Genomic DNA, 15,769 nt, shown 5'->3' on the forward strand with positions numbered 1-15,769 from the left:
CCTATTAAAAGATTATATGCCAGGTGTCCAGATGATAATTATATATTTTAGGATGGGGGAGAATTGCCACCAAAGACAAGTTCATGATTTGGAAAGATTGAATCAATGAGGCATTTTTAAACCCTCTTTTTGAAGAGGCACATTTATAAGCTCACTTTTAGCATATTTTGCTAATATGAATATATCACCTTCCTGGAAACAGGGCTGTTTTTTTCCAGCTAGTAGGAGGGACTGAATGACCACAGGATAATATACAGGAGGGAGAAACTGTCCCCAAACCTTCTGAAGGCAAGAGAGTAGAGGTGCACCAGGTTGGGAGCCTGCTGAGTGAAAGGAATTGGTATTGGTACTCCCAATTTAATACCATCAGGAACAGTTAGAGCCTTGTCTAGCTTATTGATCCACTTAGGGTGTGATCCGCCTGGACAGAATTTGCTGCCCTCACTGGGATCTAGTAATTTATTCATTTTCCACCTCTTTCTGTCCTCTGCCCCATCACTGCCTGGCATTGTTTACCCTCAGGAGCATCCTGCTGAATTTAAATCTTGCTTACTGGCTTTGGGCAGTTTTGTAATGGATTTTTTTTGTCTCTAAAATAACCTAATTTTTACTGAATCCTGAGGGGATGTTAGTTATAAATAAGTAGACAGGAGTATAGCGAAAGACAAAGAGGAACAAACCCTTAAAATTCAAAGAGAACCTGTAATGAATCAGTGTATTTCTCTCTTTCTCTGTCTCTGACTCTTTCAAATGAACGGCAAGGATATATTGGTCCCTGCTGAACATGGTTGTGCCCAGGTCCATAAGAATACTACTCTGCAAAAAAATAAAAAGTTTATTAAAAAGTTTGCAAAAAGTTTGTAAAAAGTTTACAAAACCCAAAGAGTGACTCTCCCTGCTGGTTCATATGAGAATTGTTCCTATTCCCATTCCATCTTTCCTTGAAGGGTGACACGTGCTTAAGACAGCCAATGCCCTGCAGCCTAATTAGCCTCTTAGGGCCCAAGGCCTGGGCAAAATAAATAATGCTAAGTCATTCTATACCTTAGTCTTGCTCTTGTGGCTATACTGGGACTGAGACTATATTTCATGCTTAATAGTAAAGACCTCAGTTCTAAGGACGAGTACATAAAACAGCCACAGGGAATAATACACAGGGCATGCTTCCAACGAATAAAAATGTCATCATAGCTGATCACAGTTACCCACCTTAAAGTGAGAACAGCAATGATATTGCCAGATTATACGTTGGTTAGGAGGTCACAAGGAAGCCAGAAGCCATTTGACAAGAGCACCCAGGTACAGAAAACTGGCCAGCAGAGGCCCACTGACCACTTGTCAGGTATGCTGAAGTGAGGATTTCTTTGTGTACAAGTTAGAATAATGGCTGCTGGGGTCCTTTCCAGCTCTCAAATTCTGTGATTCTGTAGACTTGAACAACAGCCCTCCTTCCAAACAGATGTGTGTGTGTGTGTGTGTGTGTGTGTGTGTGTGTGTATACGTATATACGTATGTATGTATGTATGTATGTATGTGTATATTTATTTATCTGGAAGCAAAAGTAAAGGGCTTATAATCTCTTTGCTTTCAATTTGTCTCTTGTCCTCTTCCCCTAACCCTGCTTTCTATTCTCTTTTTTGAGTCTCCTAGAAAATCACCTGCTCTCCCTTTCTTCTTCCTCCCCTGGTGTTTTCTAACCAGGCATAGGTATCAATCCCTCTCTTCTCAACCACATATTTTAATAACAAAATTCATAACTCTAGCCTACACAAAGCCAAAGCAGATCCAATCCTTTACAAGCAGAATCACCTGAGAGAGCAGTACCTTTGGAGTCTACTTTAGGCTCAAGGAGGCCTACCTTTTGTTCATGCTTCAAAAGTATATCCATCTAATCTGGAACAAATGGGAGAAGGATAACAGTAACCAACTATTTACTTTTTTAAAAAAATTATTTTCTCCCAATTACATGTAAAGGCAATTTTTGACATTCATTTTTAAAATGTTGAGTTCCAAATTCTCTCCCTCTGTCACCCACCTCTCCCCTCTCTGAGATGGTAATTTGATATAGGTTGTACATGTGCAATAATGCAAAGCATATTTCCATATTTGTTGTGTGTTTGTACTTCATTCTTGAAGAGGACCATGACATCAAGATGATGACATGACTTGCAGTTGACCTTGATTTGAATGAGGGAGGGCTGTGCAAGGTCACCAGCCTCACTTTCTTCTCCAGAGCCATCTGGGTCCAGTGACCTGATATTCATCAAGATAACTGAAGATGGTCCAGAATGCAATGGGAGACCCTGGCCCTTTGAGGCTAAGGTCTTATCACAGTCTCGCTTTGAGTGAGATACACCCATTCAGTGAATAGGCTTCTTTAAGTTACTCAAGAGAGGACCCCTTTAATAAAAAAAATAAATCAAACTGGGAGGGGAAGACCCTCAGGGTTCCTGGGTAAAAGAGAAACAATTACTGTTTAGTTATCAATATTAGTCATGTTGTGAACGAAGATACAGACGAAAAATAAAACCACAAAAAAAGTGAAAAATAGTATGCTTAATTCTGCATCCAGATTCCATCAGTTCTTTCTCTGGCTGTAAATAGCATTTTTCATCATGAGTCCTTCAGAATTAGCTTGGATCATTGTACTGCAGGGAATAGCTAAGCCATTCACACTTGATCATCATACAATATTGCTATTACTATGTACAGTGTTTTCCTGGTTCTGCTTGCTTTACTTTGCATCAGTTCATATAATTCTTTCCAGGTTTTTCTCAAATCGTCCTGCTCCTCATTTCTTATAGCATGATACTATTATACTATAATTAAATACCACAACTTGTTCAGCCATTTCTCAATTGATGTGCATCCCCTTTAACAATCTATTTCCCATCAGAAACAAACTTCCAAGAGCTTAGCCCTAAGAGCTTCTGAAGCAGGTTATTCTTAAGGAGATATGGTCTTGTTTAGTTGATCAATTATATAACCAGTTTAAAACTTCCAGCTTTTTTTGCTATCCAGCACCCTCCCTAGCCTGCCACTAGATCTTAACAGGGCATGCAGGAACAAACCTACTAGATTCCCACCCAACCCACTGGCACAGAGATGCAAGTCATAGGAAGAGATTTAACTTCACCATATAGGGAGTCAAAATATCCCTGAAAAAATGGATGTGGGAGAGGTAGGACTAATTCTTCAATTTATGAAATTCATCCTTTCTAACTAAAACAATATTCCCTTCAGCATCCATAAAGGAACTAGGTAAGCCTATAAGTCCTCCTGGCCTTCCTGCAGTATATAATGCCAGTCATGGCAGCACACCTGAGGACAGCTGCTGTGAATAATTTTTAGGGTCCAATCACATAAACTAAACATTGTTTAACAAAGCAAAGCATGACATTCATAGCAGCACCCTTAAGCATATCTCATAACACTCAGCATGTTATATGGCACATAGCATGTATCATTTCGTTCAGTAGCATTCCTCAAAATACTTGTTTACACAATCAAGGGGTCCCAGGCTAGGGTCTTCCCTAGCACAGCGCATCCTTAATGGGTAGCAGAAAATACCACACCATATACCCCTAGGTCATAACAAGAACAATCTCCTTAATCAGTACTTTCAAAATACCATATCACTTGCCTGTCGAAGTTCCAGATCTCCATGACTAAGGGCTATGCATAAGCTTAAAAACCATTACTAGAGTGCAGTCTAATGAAACCCTTAAGGTCACCAGGGCAAAGCAATACCTAAAACAGCATCCAAGTACAAAAATAAAAAAGTGAGATCTTCATGCCGTCACGTAGCTTATATTCTACTAACCAACTCATTCATTAAGGGTCTAAAGGAAAGAGGACTGGATTTAGACTCTGAAAATCTGGATTCTAATCTCACCTCTGCTATTTACCAGTTTGTGACCTTTGTCAAGTTGCCTAACTTCACTAATACAGTTTTCCTCATGTGCAAAATGCCTTTACTATCTATTCTAACACCATTTTTGCAGCATAAACTGAGAAAATGTTTCTCCAAAGGTTTTGTAACTATAAAGTGCTATTATTATGATCATTGACATGTCAAAGGGCTGAACTAATAGTAATTATTATTCGTATTGCTAGTAATAGCTGGCATTTATATAGCATTTTAAGATTTGGAAAGCACTTTGCAAATATTATCTCATTTAATCCTCACAACAGCCCTGGGAGTTGGGTGCTATTATTATCCCAACTTTACAGATGGGGGCACTAAGTCACGCAACTTCTAGATATCTGAGAATGGATTTGAATCCTGTCTCTTGACTCCAGGCCCCATGTCCTATGCACGGCACTCTCCTGTTCAAACATTTTTAATAGCTCACTTTTGTTTATAGTTTAAAAGCACATACTCCTTTGTCTACAATATACTTTTGCAGCCTTCACATACTTTTTATTGCACTACCAGCTGTTTCCCAGTGTTGTCCTCTCCTCTTCTACTGCCATGAATTCTTACAGGCTGCCTCTCAGCCATAAAATGAATTGCTTTCTCTTCCTTCAGAGCTCGATTCAAGGTTTCTCTTCTTTCATGTAACTTTCCCAGTTCATATCAACTATCTTTTGCCTCTGTCCTAATCTCTTTTGTATCGTAAGGATCTGTGCGCGTATCTTCTCTTTTAAGACTTGAAGGTCTTTCTGGGAAGAGCCTGTTCCTTTTTATCTTTGTCTGCTCCGCATCTATCACAATGTCTTGTAAAAAGTGAGTCCTCACTAGGTGGTTTTCAAAATCATATTCATTGAATTTAACCAGGTTTTTTGATTAAGCTGGTAAGAGCAGTCAAATTTGTTCATAAACAGACACATCAACGATCTGAATTTAACTTAATGTCCAGCTCACCACCCTCCCCCACTTGCCAAACAAATGTCAGGAAAGGGTTCTGGAATCACTCCTTGCTACTGTTTGGGAGTTATGAGGCTCAAAGTTTTGAGGCATGTGAAACCAGTAGGAAGTTGGTATGATTGTGTGAGAAGAGTGGTAAGGGGACATTTTGAGCTAGTAATCTTTGATAGTAAAGATACTACATCGTTTTTTTTTAGATCAACTGCTGTCTAGCTAAGCCACTTCTCTCTTAAATCTGTGAACTGGTTCAAAAAAAAGTCCAATCGTAAGAGGAAGCTACAGGAGATAGAGCAGTGGCTCTGGAATCAGGAAGACCCAAGTTCAAATCCAGCCTCAGAAATTTACTAGCTATATGACTCTTTTTTAACCTCTTTTTTATCAGTTTCCTCCTTTGTAAAATGGGGAATTATCTCCAATATTATATTATGTTATGTTATATTACATTGCATTGCATCATATCATATTATCAATTATATTTAATATTATATATTAATGCATGCTAATATATAATATATTATTATTAAATTATACCTTCCTCTCAGGGTTGTTGCAGACATCAGATGATGAAATAATATGTGTAAGTGCTACATCAGTGCTAGCTATTATTATTACTGTCGTGTCATTAAAATGATGCACAGAAGAAAGGAAACAAGACTATACCTGCTTTCAAATATACCCTGTCTTAAACTTTCTGCCCGTGTCATTTTGTTATGCTATTTTATGTATAATAGTTTAAGTGCCAGGCTGAAGAGTTTGCATTTTACTTTAGAAGTCATAGGAACTCCTTGAAGATGTATGTGGTTTGGGGTTTGATTTGGTTCGGTTGGTTTTTTTCTTTTTTGGTTTGTTTTTGTTTGTTTGTTTTAGCAAACGAGTGACTTGGCCTTGGATTCCTTGCGAAGTCATGCAGAGGTTGGGTTGTTAGGGCAGGAGATACTAGCAGTGGGATAACCAGTTGGGAAGCTATAACAATAAAGAAGAGATAGAATGACAGCATGGGCTAATTAATGGTGGCCCCATGAATCGAGAGAGGGGACAAATGTGACAGATGTTGTGGAGGTAGAATGAAGAGGATTTAGCAAATAATTGACTGGATAGGAGGGGAGAATGAAGAAGGGAAAAGAGCCTAAAACAACTGACTTTATCAGCTGGACTAAGGGGGAAGATCCAGCTCCCACTTCTGACAGTCTTGGTATAAGTGGGGATTGTGGGAACATAAGACATGATTGAGATCCAATCCTATTCCTTTGTTCCTAATTCAAGAAAAGTATTAACTAAGAAGATTTTTAGTGACAATTTGAATTGTGTCTGACCATGGCATCCATTGACCAAGCATGTTGTTTTAATCTCATTTCCTTAGATCTAACCCCACCCCCCTTTCTTTGCTTAGGCTACAGAAAAGCAAGTACTAAAGCTTAAATTTGTCCAAGCATAAGTAAATACACCTTAATTCATTTTTGACCACTAAATGAGAACTGGGGGCCAAATGTATGTTATCTGTAGAGCAACGGTAATGAATTTTTAAAAGGAAGAAAAAGAAATGGGAATAATGACAAATTTTTTTTTGCCTCTACTTCTGACTACAAAATTAGACTCAAAGGAAAAATTGAAGAGTGTACTATTATACAATTCCTCTGGTAATTGTTATAAAATTACATAACAAACTTATGGATGTGTTTAGGGCCAAAAAATGTACATCCAAAAGTATGAAAGGAAGTAGCAACAGACAATAGCAGACATTTTTTACAAGGTTTAGTCAGGTCAGGAAAGCCTGGAAAGTGGCCAACAAAACAAGTGATTTCTAACAGTCTCTGTACACTCCAGGAAATTATTTAAAGTTTAACTTCAGTTCTGGAGAAAGTCTCATAACCCAGAATTGGAGATCAGATGGGGTAACACTTGGAAAAATATGGCTTGATTACAGATAGCCAGCCTAGTCTGAGGGAAGGAAACAAGGTCATGCATGAATAACTAAGTGGAATTCTTTTCTATCACAACCAGCACAGAACATGTGATGTAGAGGATCTTATTGGATGAGAGCTATTAGCTTTAGGATTTCAGTGGCTTAGCCACACTTGAAAATTTACCCCAGTGAAATAAAAATCAACTGGAAAAGATGATGTAAAGGTCACTGACAAAAGGCTTTGTATTGAAGTTTAAAATTAAACTTTTTTATTGGCTTGCCTAAGAATTGGTAGTTGTGCCTTCAGGATTTTATTGTATCCCTTTGTTCATTTAGTCATTCCTTCAGCAATTGTTTATTAAACATCTACTACATGCAAGATATTTAACAGTGTGATAAAGGGCATATATTTATAGTTCCAGTATTTAAAACAATATGTGCCTCTAAAGAACATGCATATTGAGAGCTGGAAATAATGAGCCGTGGGGTAGTTCAGATAGCAAAGGACTTAAATTACCCCAAAGGAAGTATTTATTCTTAAGACTGTTTTGGATTACATTCCCCCTAGGATGCTCTGACTCTCCATCTGTTTTCTGATTGTAAGTGTTTCAATTTTATACTTCTTTTTGATGTCAAGAGAGGTTTGGGGGTAGAAGGAGAGGAGAGAAAGTGGAACTGTTCCAAATTCTACCTTTGAATGTACATCCTTTTTCTTTGTTCTCCCTCTGAAAATTCTTACCCTTTTTGCTCTGGGGGCTAACCTCATTGAGTCCTAAGGCAGAACAAAAGCCACCTGTGTTGGGAGGTGTTAATGTGTATAATGTATTTCGCTTTTTCTGTTGTTTTATCTACTTTGCTATCTAACCTTTTTTTCATTGTGTATGCTTTTTACCTGCTCTTGAAAGTATACATAATTTTCTTTCAAATGAATGTTTTTGGGTATAACAAAGTCTTTCATTTTAAAATCCTGTTGGTTGATTAGCAGCTTTAAAGGATTTTTTTTTTTAAGATCAGGTGTACTCTGCTTTGATGGAGTAACTAAGCACAATGACGTGAAAACTAAGTTTATAAAATATCCTTTGATTGGATAAATGCCTCAACACGTAGGTTATGGCTTTTTGTGTAATGTGTTTTCTTCTCTTTCTCTTTTGAAACAAATCCAATTTAAAACTTTTTCTTAGGATCACAGGATCATAGATTTAGAGCTTGGAAGAGACCTGAGGGGTCATCTAATACAGCTCCTCATACCTGTGGATGAAGACCACTGAGTCCCAGAGATGGGAAGTGATTGTTCCAGATCTAACAGGCAGTAAACTGAGTCAGGATTCCAACACAGGTCCTCTGAACTCCAAATCTTGAGCTTTTTCCACTGTCCAAGTCTTTGTTTCCTTCTCTTTGTGATTTGTTTAGAATTCACTAAAGATCCCTAGTGTCAACTGCAGCCACAGCTGCCCTCGGTACCCTCACCCTCAGTCCTGTCCTCCTCCCTGGGGACTGTGGCTGCCATGTAAAAGCTCTTCAAGTTTTCAATAAAAATTGGTTTCCAATAAAACTACATTGCAAAAGATGGGAAAGAAACAGAAGGGGAAAGAGTAAGAGAGTGGAGGAAGTGGAACCTGAGGAGTTTGTGGTGGAGAAGGTGTTGGACCCGCAAATAGTGAATGGGAAAGTGGAATATTTCTTAAAATGGAAAGGCTTTACAGATGCTGACAACACATGGGAACCCAAGGAAACTTGGATTGTCCAGAGTTTATTGAAGCGTTTCTGAATTCTCAGAAGGCTGGTAAAGAAAAAGAAGGAGCCAAGAGAAAGTCTTTGTCTGACAGTGAGTCAGATGATAGATAGCAAGTCAAAGAAGCCTGAGTCGCACGCTGCCAGGCTTTGCTCCGGGACTTGACACAGAGAGAATCACTGGTGTTATAGACAGCAGTGGAGAGCGGATGCTGCTCGTGAAGTGGAAAGATTCTGATGAGGCCAACTTGGTACTGGACAAAGCAGTAAACATGAAATGTCCTCAGATAGTCATCGTCTTTTACAAGGAGCGATTGACTTGCCACTCCTCTCCTGAAAATGAAGCACAAAAATCATTTACATTGCTTTTAAAAATATATATATATATACATATATGTATATACACGTATGTGTGTGTGTGTGTGTGTGTGTGTGTATATGTGGATATTTGTTCCATTCTTTCACTTGTTACCCACGTGAGCACCATCTACATCTAAAGTGGGACTGAGATGGGTTGGTTTTTAAAGCAGGTTTTTGTTTTGTTTTGGTTTGTTTTTTGTTTGGGCTGGTTTTTACTTTGCATCAATAGCACTGGTAACTGAACAAGTAAATACAAGCTTTCTGCATTTATTTAACATTTATCACAGAAGACAGCATTTGATATTTTCCTCCACGATAGAGAAAAACTTTTATAAATACTGATTAATACCTTCTGTAGTCACTACTCTGAATCCTAAGAAATGTTTAGCCCCCATATATGCCTAAGGTTAGCTGTCCAAGACAATGTTGTGTCCGTGTAGAATTTTGACATTCGCTTGAAGCCCAATTTATTAATACAAGCTGCATTTTACACCTAGAGGTAAATCTATTGGCAGTCATTTCCCATTATTGCTTGGTTCTGGAGAGCTGATAAGCCTGTTCCTCTTAACTGGCAGAAAATGTGCTGCCTTCACTTTTCCAAACACTAACTGTTTTTGAACAGAACAGAATGCTTTTGTGGGCACTTTGCAACCTTGCTGGAGTGTTCACAGTAGTATGGTGCTCAGTGTCTGGGCCCTCTTAAGGTGGTGGTGAACATCTTCCCTCTGGATGCAAAGGACAACTCACCTTTATTATCCAAAAAGGATCTTCTCCCCAAAGCCTTGTTTGTCAGATCTGGCTGGACAAGAACCCCATCTGCTGGGACTTGTGGAAGGGTGGCCATGCTTGTTGGCAACCTCCCCAGGGGTCCAACATCTCAATCCTTGATGTTGCCCAATCCTAGGTTAGAAATGTGCATGGGTAAATGCTGCCAGAACTTATTTGAACATTTATCTAAAATGTTAAAACAGAACTGTTTTGGCCTTAATTTTTTTAAAAAAGAAAAACTTGGACTTCCTGCTTCAGAAAGTAGGGGTATCCCATCTTATTTTACTAACCAAAGGATCCTCTCTTAATCATATAGTAACATCCTCATCTGCTGGAATGTACATATTCTGCCCAAAGGGCAGATATTTGAGGGTGGGGGTTATGTTTTCCTAACTATACGCATAAATTGGGAAGAAGACATACCCATGTTAGGTAGTCTTCTATACTCTTGATGTGCACGTTTTTCCTTCTTTATCCCAACTCATCCCTTCAGTGTAGCACCAGCCTTTTGAGTATTTGGGTCACTTGGCTCCATGGGAGTCAGGCAAAAAAAACCAACTTTGTAGTCATTGTAATCTTATACAACTATACATTGCTTACTTTATTGTAAATACTGGTGGGCAGTGGTCAAGAAATAGTTTTATATTCTTCCTTTACAAAAAAATAAAGATCCCTAGTGTCAAGACTGGCTTCTCACTCAGCGCTGTGGCAACACATGGATTATGTCACACTAAGGCTCCTATGGAATTGTAGTAAACTGTTAGAATTTAGCCTATATCCAACTCTGGATTATACATATGCAAAGGAGTTAAAAAAAATTAAAAGAAATTTCAGAAGGTTTGGATATTTGAAATCCACAAATAAGTTTCATTATAGTCAATTATGTTAACTTTGTCTCAATGAGATCTTTACTTGGGTTCATCATAATCCGTGGAAGAATGATCCACTTAATTTTATCTCTGCTGTGGTTAATGATCCCTTTTTATTTTGTTTCTGCTTTAATATTAGTTTCATGAGTCCTGAAGTCTTAGTTGGTGAAATGGGTATTATCTGAAATGGGCCTTGAACCTAAGACCTCATTTTGGGGGGAGGGGGAAGAGTTTGGCTTATACTTGAATTTGATCTTCAGGGCCTTAGGAAGAAGCTCATCTATTTACTTTTGCCTTGTACCACTTTGGACATCAGTCAAATTAAAGTCCAGCTAAACATCTATCTCCTCAGTGAGTTCAGCCTGATTTTTCCAGCCTACATTTTTGTCTCCTCCTCTGAAATTCCATAACTTGGATTAGTGTCTCACAAATGCAGTTAGTTATATCAACAAGTCTTTATTGAACAAGCTACTTTACAGGGCTTTCTATTCAACCTGGGGGTTGGAGTGAGGCTTTTGTATGCTGCTCAGATTGTCAGTGTTTGTACTAAATAGTTCTCTAAATTAATACTGTCTGTTACACACTTATTTTCCTGTCAGATTCTTACATAGAATTATAATAGCAATATGAAAAAAATAGAAATTCTCAAATGTGAGCCAGCCTGTTGGCTCAGAAGACCTTTTTGTCATCACCCTGGTAACCACTTATCTCTTACTTTTAAAAGACACTTTCATCTTCAAAAGTACAAAACTTGGATTATGTGATTCCTGGAATCCCTTCCAGCTCTCTGTGAAGGAAGGAGATGTAAAGCTTCTTGAAAAGTAAAAAGTAAAAACTATTAATAAAATTTCCCAGTATTAACCAATTACTAAGACTCTACAACATCTGTGTGCTAAGTACTGTATAAGGTGTTGATGATACAAATTCAAAAGCAAGACAGTTCCTGTTTTAAAGGGGCATATATTCAACTATAGGGATACACAGATAAGTAATATGTATGTTGTATGTACAAAATAAAAGCAAAGTGGGAGGCAATGTAGCAAGGATCAGGAAATGTCTCTTGAAAGAAATAACACTTGATTTGTGCACAGCAACAACCACAGTGTGCGAGAGTTTTTTCTGGTAGACTTGGAATTTCGTAATAACGCAAGAACTTATTAAAAAAAAAAATCCCAGTGGTGGTTTTCTAAGGCAAAATGCCTTCCACAGTCAGAGAAAGAAATATGGAAGTCATTCACAGAATGTAGCAGATCATGTTTGTGTGTGTGTGTGTTTTTGTGTATCATGTTTTGATTTGTTATACGATTTCTTCCATCTATTTTAGTTCAATTACATAGCATGACTATAGTGAAAATGTACTCAATAGGAAAGTATATGTAGAACCTATACAGAATTGTATGCAGTCATGGGGAGGGAGGGGAGTAGTGGGGGTAGGTGTGGGGGGATAAAATCTTAATTTTATGGCATTGATTGTTAAATATTAAAAAATAATAATAATAAAATAAAATTTAAAAAAAAAAGAAATAACACTTGAGCTGAATTTGATGCAGGATGAGGTAAGGAGAGGGAACACAGTTATGTCTTCTACATCTTGAATTTCCTCATTGAGGTTTCACTAAAACACAGGTTGGCATAAGAGATTAAATGGAAATATTGGGGGAGTTTTGCAGAAACTACAGATGACAACAAACAAGCCATTAGACAACACAGAAAAAAGGTTTAGAAACTCAGAAATGCATAAAATATATATGTATAATATATAATATCAATATATTTTATCTTTTAAGGTACCATAAACACCCCATAAAAGAAAAAGAAAAACTCAAATTTTTTCTCTGGTACAAAGGGAAGGCCAAAAAATTTTACAGGGATTTTCCAAATTGTGGAGGTGCTGTGTCCCTAACCCCCTGGAGGGGAAGGGATAACTGTACTAGGTATCAGGGGACAACCTATACAAAAGCATGGAGGCAATAAAATGTTGTATAAAGGGAACAAAACAATAAACCAGTTTGGCTGAAGCCATGAGAATAGAGTGCGTAAGAAGTCCTAATGTGTGGGAGGCCTGGAAAATAAGATTTTGCTAAAAACTTTAAATACCAGAGTAGTTGATATTTTATCCTAGAGTCAGGTACTATTGAAGCTTATTGAGTTAAGGGAATTATGCGGACCTACATCGTCAGATCAGTGGGCTATGAGAATCTGTTAGCAGTTCTGTGGAAGATGAAATTGGAGAGAGGAGAAACTAGAGGCAGGAAACCAAAAATGGGGCTTCTGCAATAGTAAGGTGATCTACTGGTGTGATGGACCTGGACTAAGGTAGCTTAATTAAAACTAGCATGAGATACATTGAGGAGAATCAACAAACTTGTATAACTCTAAGTAGGGCATGAGGGATACTCAGGAGGCAAGGATGGCCCTGAGCTTGTGAACCTTGGTAAGTGGAATGATGCAGATCAGCAAACATTTCCCTCAAATCAGCATTCCATGGGCGCTTTGGAGTATGTTAGAATTTTTCTGATGTTTTCCTTCTGCTTTCCTCTAGGAAAACCTTTATGTTTAAGTAAGATGGAATTAGTCTTATGTTGTCGTTTATCTTGCAGTGACAAAGTAGGCAGCAGGTTCATTTCTTTTGTTGACTTTGCAGTGGCCCTAATAGCATAGGAGAGATTCTCTGCCTTTGCTTTTGACTGAACTGTTTGCATTAAGGCTCCTGTGTTCTATCGTTCTCACAACATCACAGAACTGTATAAATACTCACACTCAGATGAACCAGCTTAGATCTATTTCAGTTATTTGTTAAGTATCCCTGAAAACTTTAAAATGAGTGCCCTATGTAAGAAGGCTTAGTTAGTGCTATTTATAAGCAAAAACCTTTGGAATTATAGGAAAATTTCTACTGACTAAGTGGGAAACCAACAAAAGGACTCATAGTTTAGCTTAGAGATATAAGAGCAGGGTGTAAAACAATGAGCCAATCGAAGAGAAAGGCAAGCCACAGAGTCCTCATCTATTTTCAATTAAACTTGGAAATGTGGGAAAGAGGTATTTATGCAGATGGATGTTTTGATAAACTGATTCATTATATACGTTGAATGTAAAATCAAGGCAACACTATTTTCTCCCTATTCTTTCAGGCTGCTTGGTCAAGTCCAATTTAAATATCCCCATTTGGAAATTCCTCAAACTGACATTCAAAGCTTTCCATATTTTCACCCTGTCTTCCCCATTCACCTTTATTTCCTAGCATTTTATACATGAAACCCAGCCAGCTCAGTCTCCTCACTGTGCCCTAAATGCACTAATCCTGTTCTTAACGTTAAACTTTTCTTTACTTAGGATGGCCAGCCTATTGCAAATAATTCTTTTCCCTTCTCACTATCTATTTTAATCCTTCAAAGTCCACGTACAGACCTATCTCCTCAGTGTGTTCAGCCTGATTCTTCCAGTCTACATTTTTATCTCCTCCTTTGAAATTCCATAACTTGGATTAGTGTCTCACAAATGCAGTCAGTTATAGCAACGTCTTTATTGAACAAGGTACTTTACTGGGGCTTTCTATCCAACTATGCTGTGTTGACGTTTTACTTATTTCTCTTATGGATATTAGTCTTACCTGGCCAAGAAGAATGTAAGATCCTTGAGGACAGGAACTATATATTGTTTTTCTTTTGCAATTTTCTTCCCCCTTGTGCCTCATAGAGAGTGTTATGCACATAAATACTAATTGAATAATAATAATAGCTAACATTTAAATAGCTAATAATTATAAAGGCCTTCTTTGACAGAATACTAGATTCAAATCTTTAGAGTTGGTTGGGTCTTTGCAGGATGATAAATGAAATGTTATTTCTTTAGCCTCCATTTTGGCCGTTGGGCTTTATGACTTGTGTATTCTTTTTAAGATGAAATAAAACTGTTGTGATCCTGTTGCTGGGCCCCCGGGGACTGACTACAGAGAGGGTTCAAAGCTGCCATCTACTGCTCATGTACATAATCATACAGAGAAGGTTTTCTAGCTTGTTAAACAAAAGTCTTCTGGAAGGCTTGTCTTTACAGGTTTTTGCTTGAATTATAGAAGGGGTGAAAAATTAGTGCAGATCCTATATAATGTTGCAAAAGCAACATTTACTGTCATTTGCATTTGGGCCTCAGAATTTAGTTTTTCATGCAACAGAAAGAAAAAGAAACTGGTTGAACCACGTGACAGACATATCAACTCAATTCCATTACTTCTATTTTTAAAAATTGCAAGAATATGTTCTCTTCTTTGATATAATTTATATATGTATAAATAGCTTTTGAAATAGTGGTATTTTCTCCCCAGATGACATCCATTGAAAATAAAGTATTACCAAAAAATCAAAAGCATTATTTGTTTGCATTAATTAGATCCATTTCTAGTAACGTTATCTTGAAATGCCTCAGTGCCTCTTCATTGTACTTTTTCCTATTTGATACACCTTTCAGAGTATTCTCTTTTTGATATGCAATCTGAAGAGCATATTCAATTTATACGTCATCCAAATTTGGAGAGCTACGAAGGACGAACGCAACAACAAATTGAATATAAGAAGAGTGACTGTCGCTTTTCTCTATAGTTCTTCCTGAGGAAAGATGGCTGTTCTTATGATAATAAACAGTAACAGCATTTACATCGTCCTTTAAAGTTTATAAAGCAATCAGTAAACATATATTAAGAGCCTACTACGTGCCAGGCAGTGTGCTAAGTGCCAGGGATACAAAAAGACGCAAAAAAACATACCCAGCCGTCAAGGAGCTTACAATCTAATGGAGAAGAAGGCATGCAAACAAATATCTATATAGAATAAACTGTATATAAGAAAAGTAGGAAATAATAACAGAGGGAAGGCACTAGAATTAAGGATTGGGGAAGGCTTCTAGTAAAAGATGGAATTTTAGTTGGATCTTAAAGGAAGGCAGACAGATCACTAGCACTTTATGTGTCCTCTCAATTGTCCTTGGAGGTCAGTACTATTATTACCCCCATTTTATAGATGAGAAAACTGAGGCATTTAGAAGTTGTGACTTGTTTAGGGTCACACAGCTAGTTATGTGTCTGAGGGCAGGATTGGAACTCAGGTCTTCCTGACTCTAGTTCTGCCTGTTAGACGAGCCACTTAGCTGCCTTTTGCCACGACTTCTGTCTTTGTGGGATTATAGCGATGCAGTATATGGGTAACCAGAAGAACCTTAGATTCACCTACAAAGTCCATTTGGAATATGCCTTTGTTTAGTCCTCCTCCCCAC

General features: G+C 37.8%; 1 protein-coding gene and 1 pseudogene across 2 annotated transcripts in view; both read left to right on the forward strand.

Moving 5' to 3' along the window:
- ADAMTS17 (ADAM metallopeptidase with thrombospondin type 1 motif 17) overlaps window positions 1-15,769 on the forward strand; it is a 489,795-nt gene that overhangs the window by 156,197 nt on the left and 317,829 nt on the right. The gene's annotated exons all lie outside the window — the stretch shown is intronic.
- On the forward strand, window positions 1,228-11,899 carry LOC140529147 (chromobox protein homolog 3 pseudogene; annotated as a pseudogene).

This window comes from Notamacropus eugenii, chromosome 1, assembly GCF_028372415.1.
Source record: "Notamacropus eugenii isolate mMacEug1 chromosome 1, mMacEug1.pri_v2, whole genome shotgun sequence".
Classification (NCBI taxonomy): Eukaryota; Metazoa; Chordata; class Mammalia; order Diprotodontia; family Macropodidae; genus Notamacropus; species Notamacropus eugenii.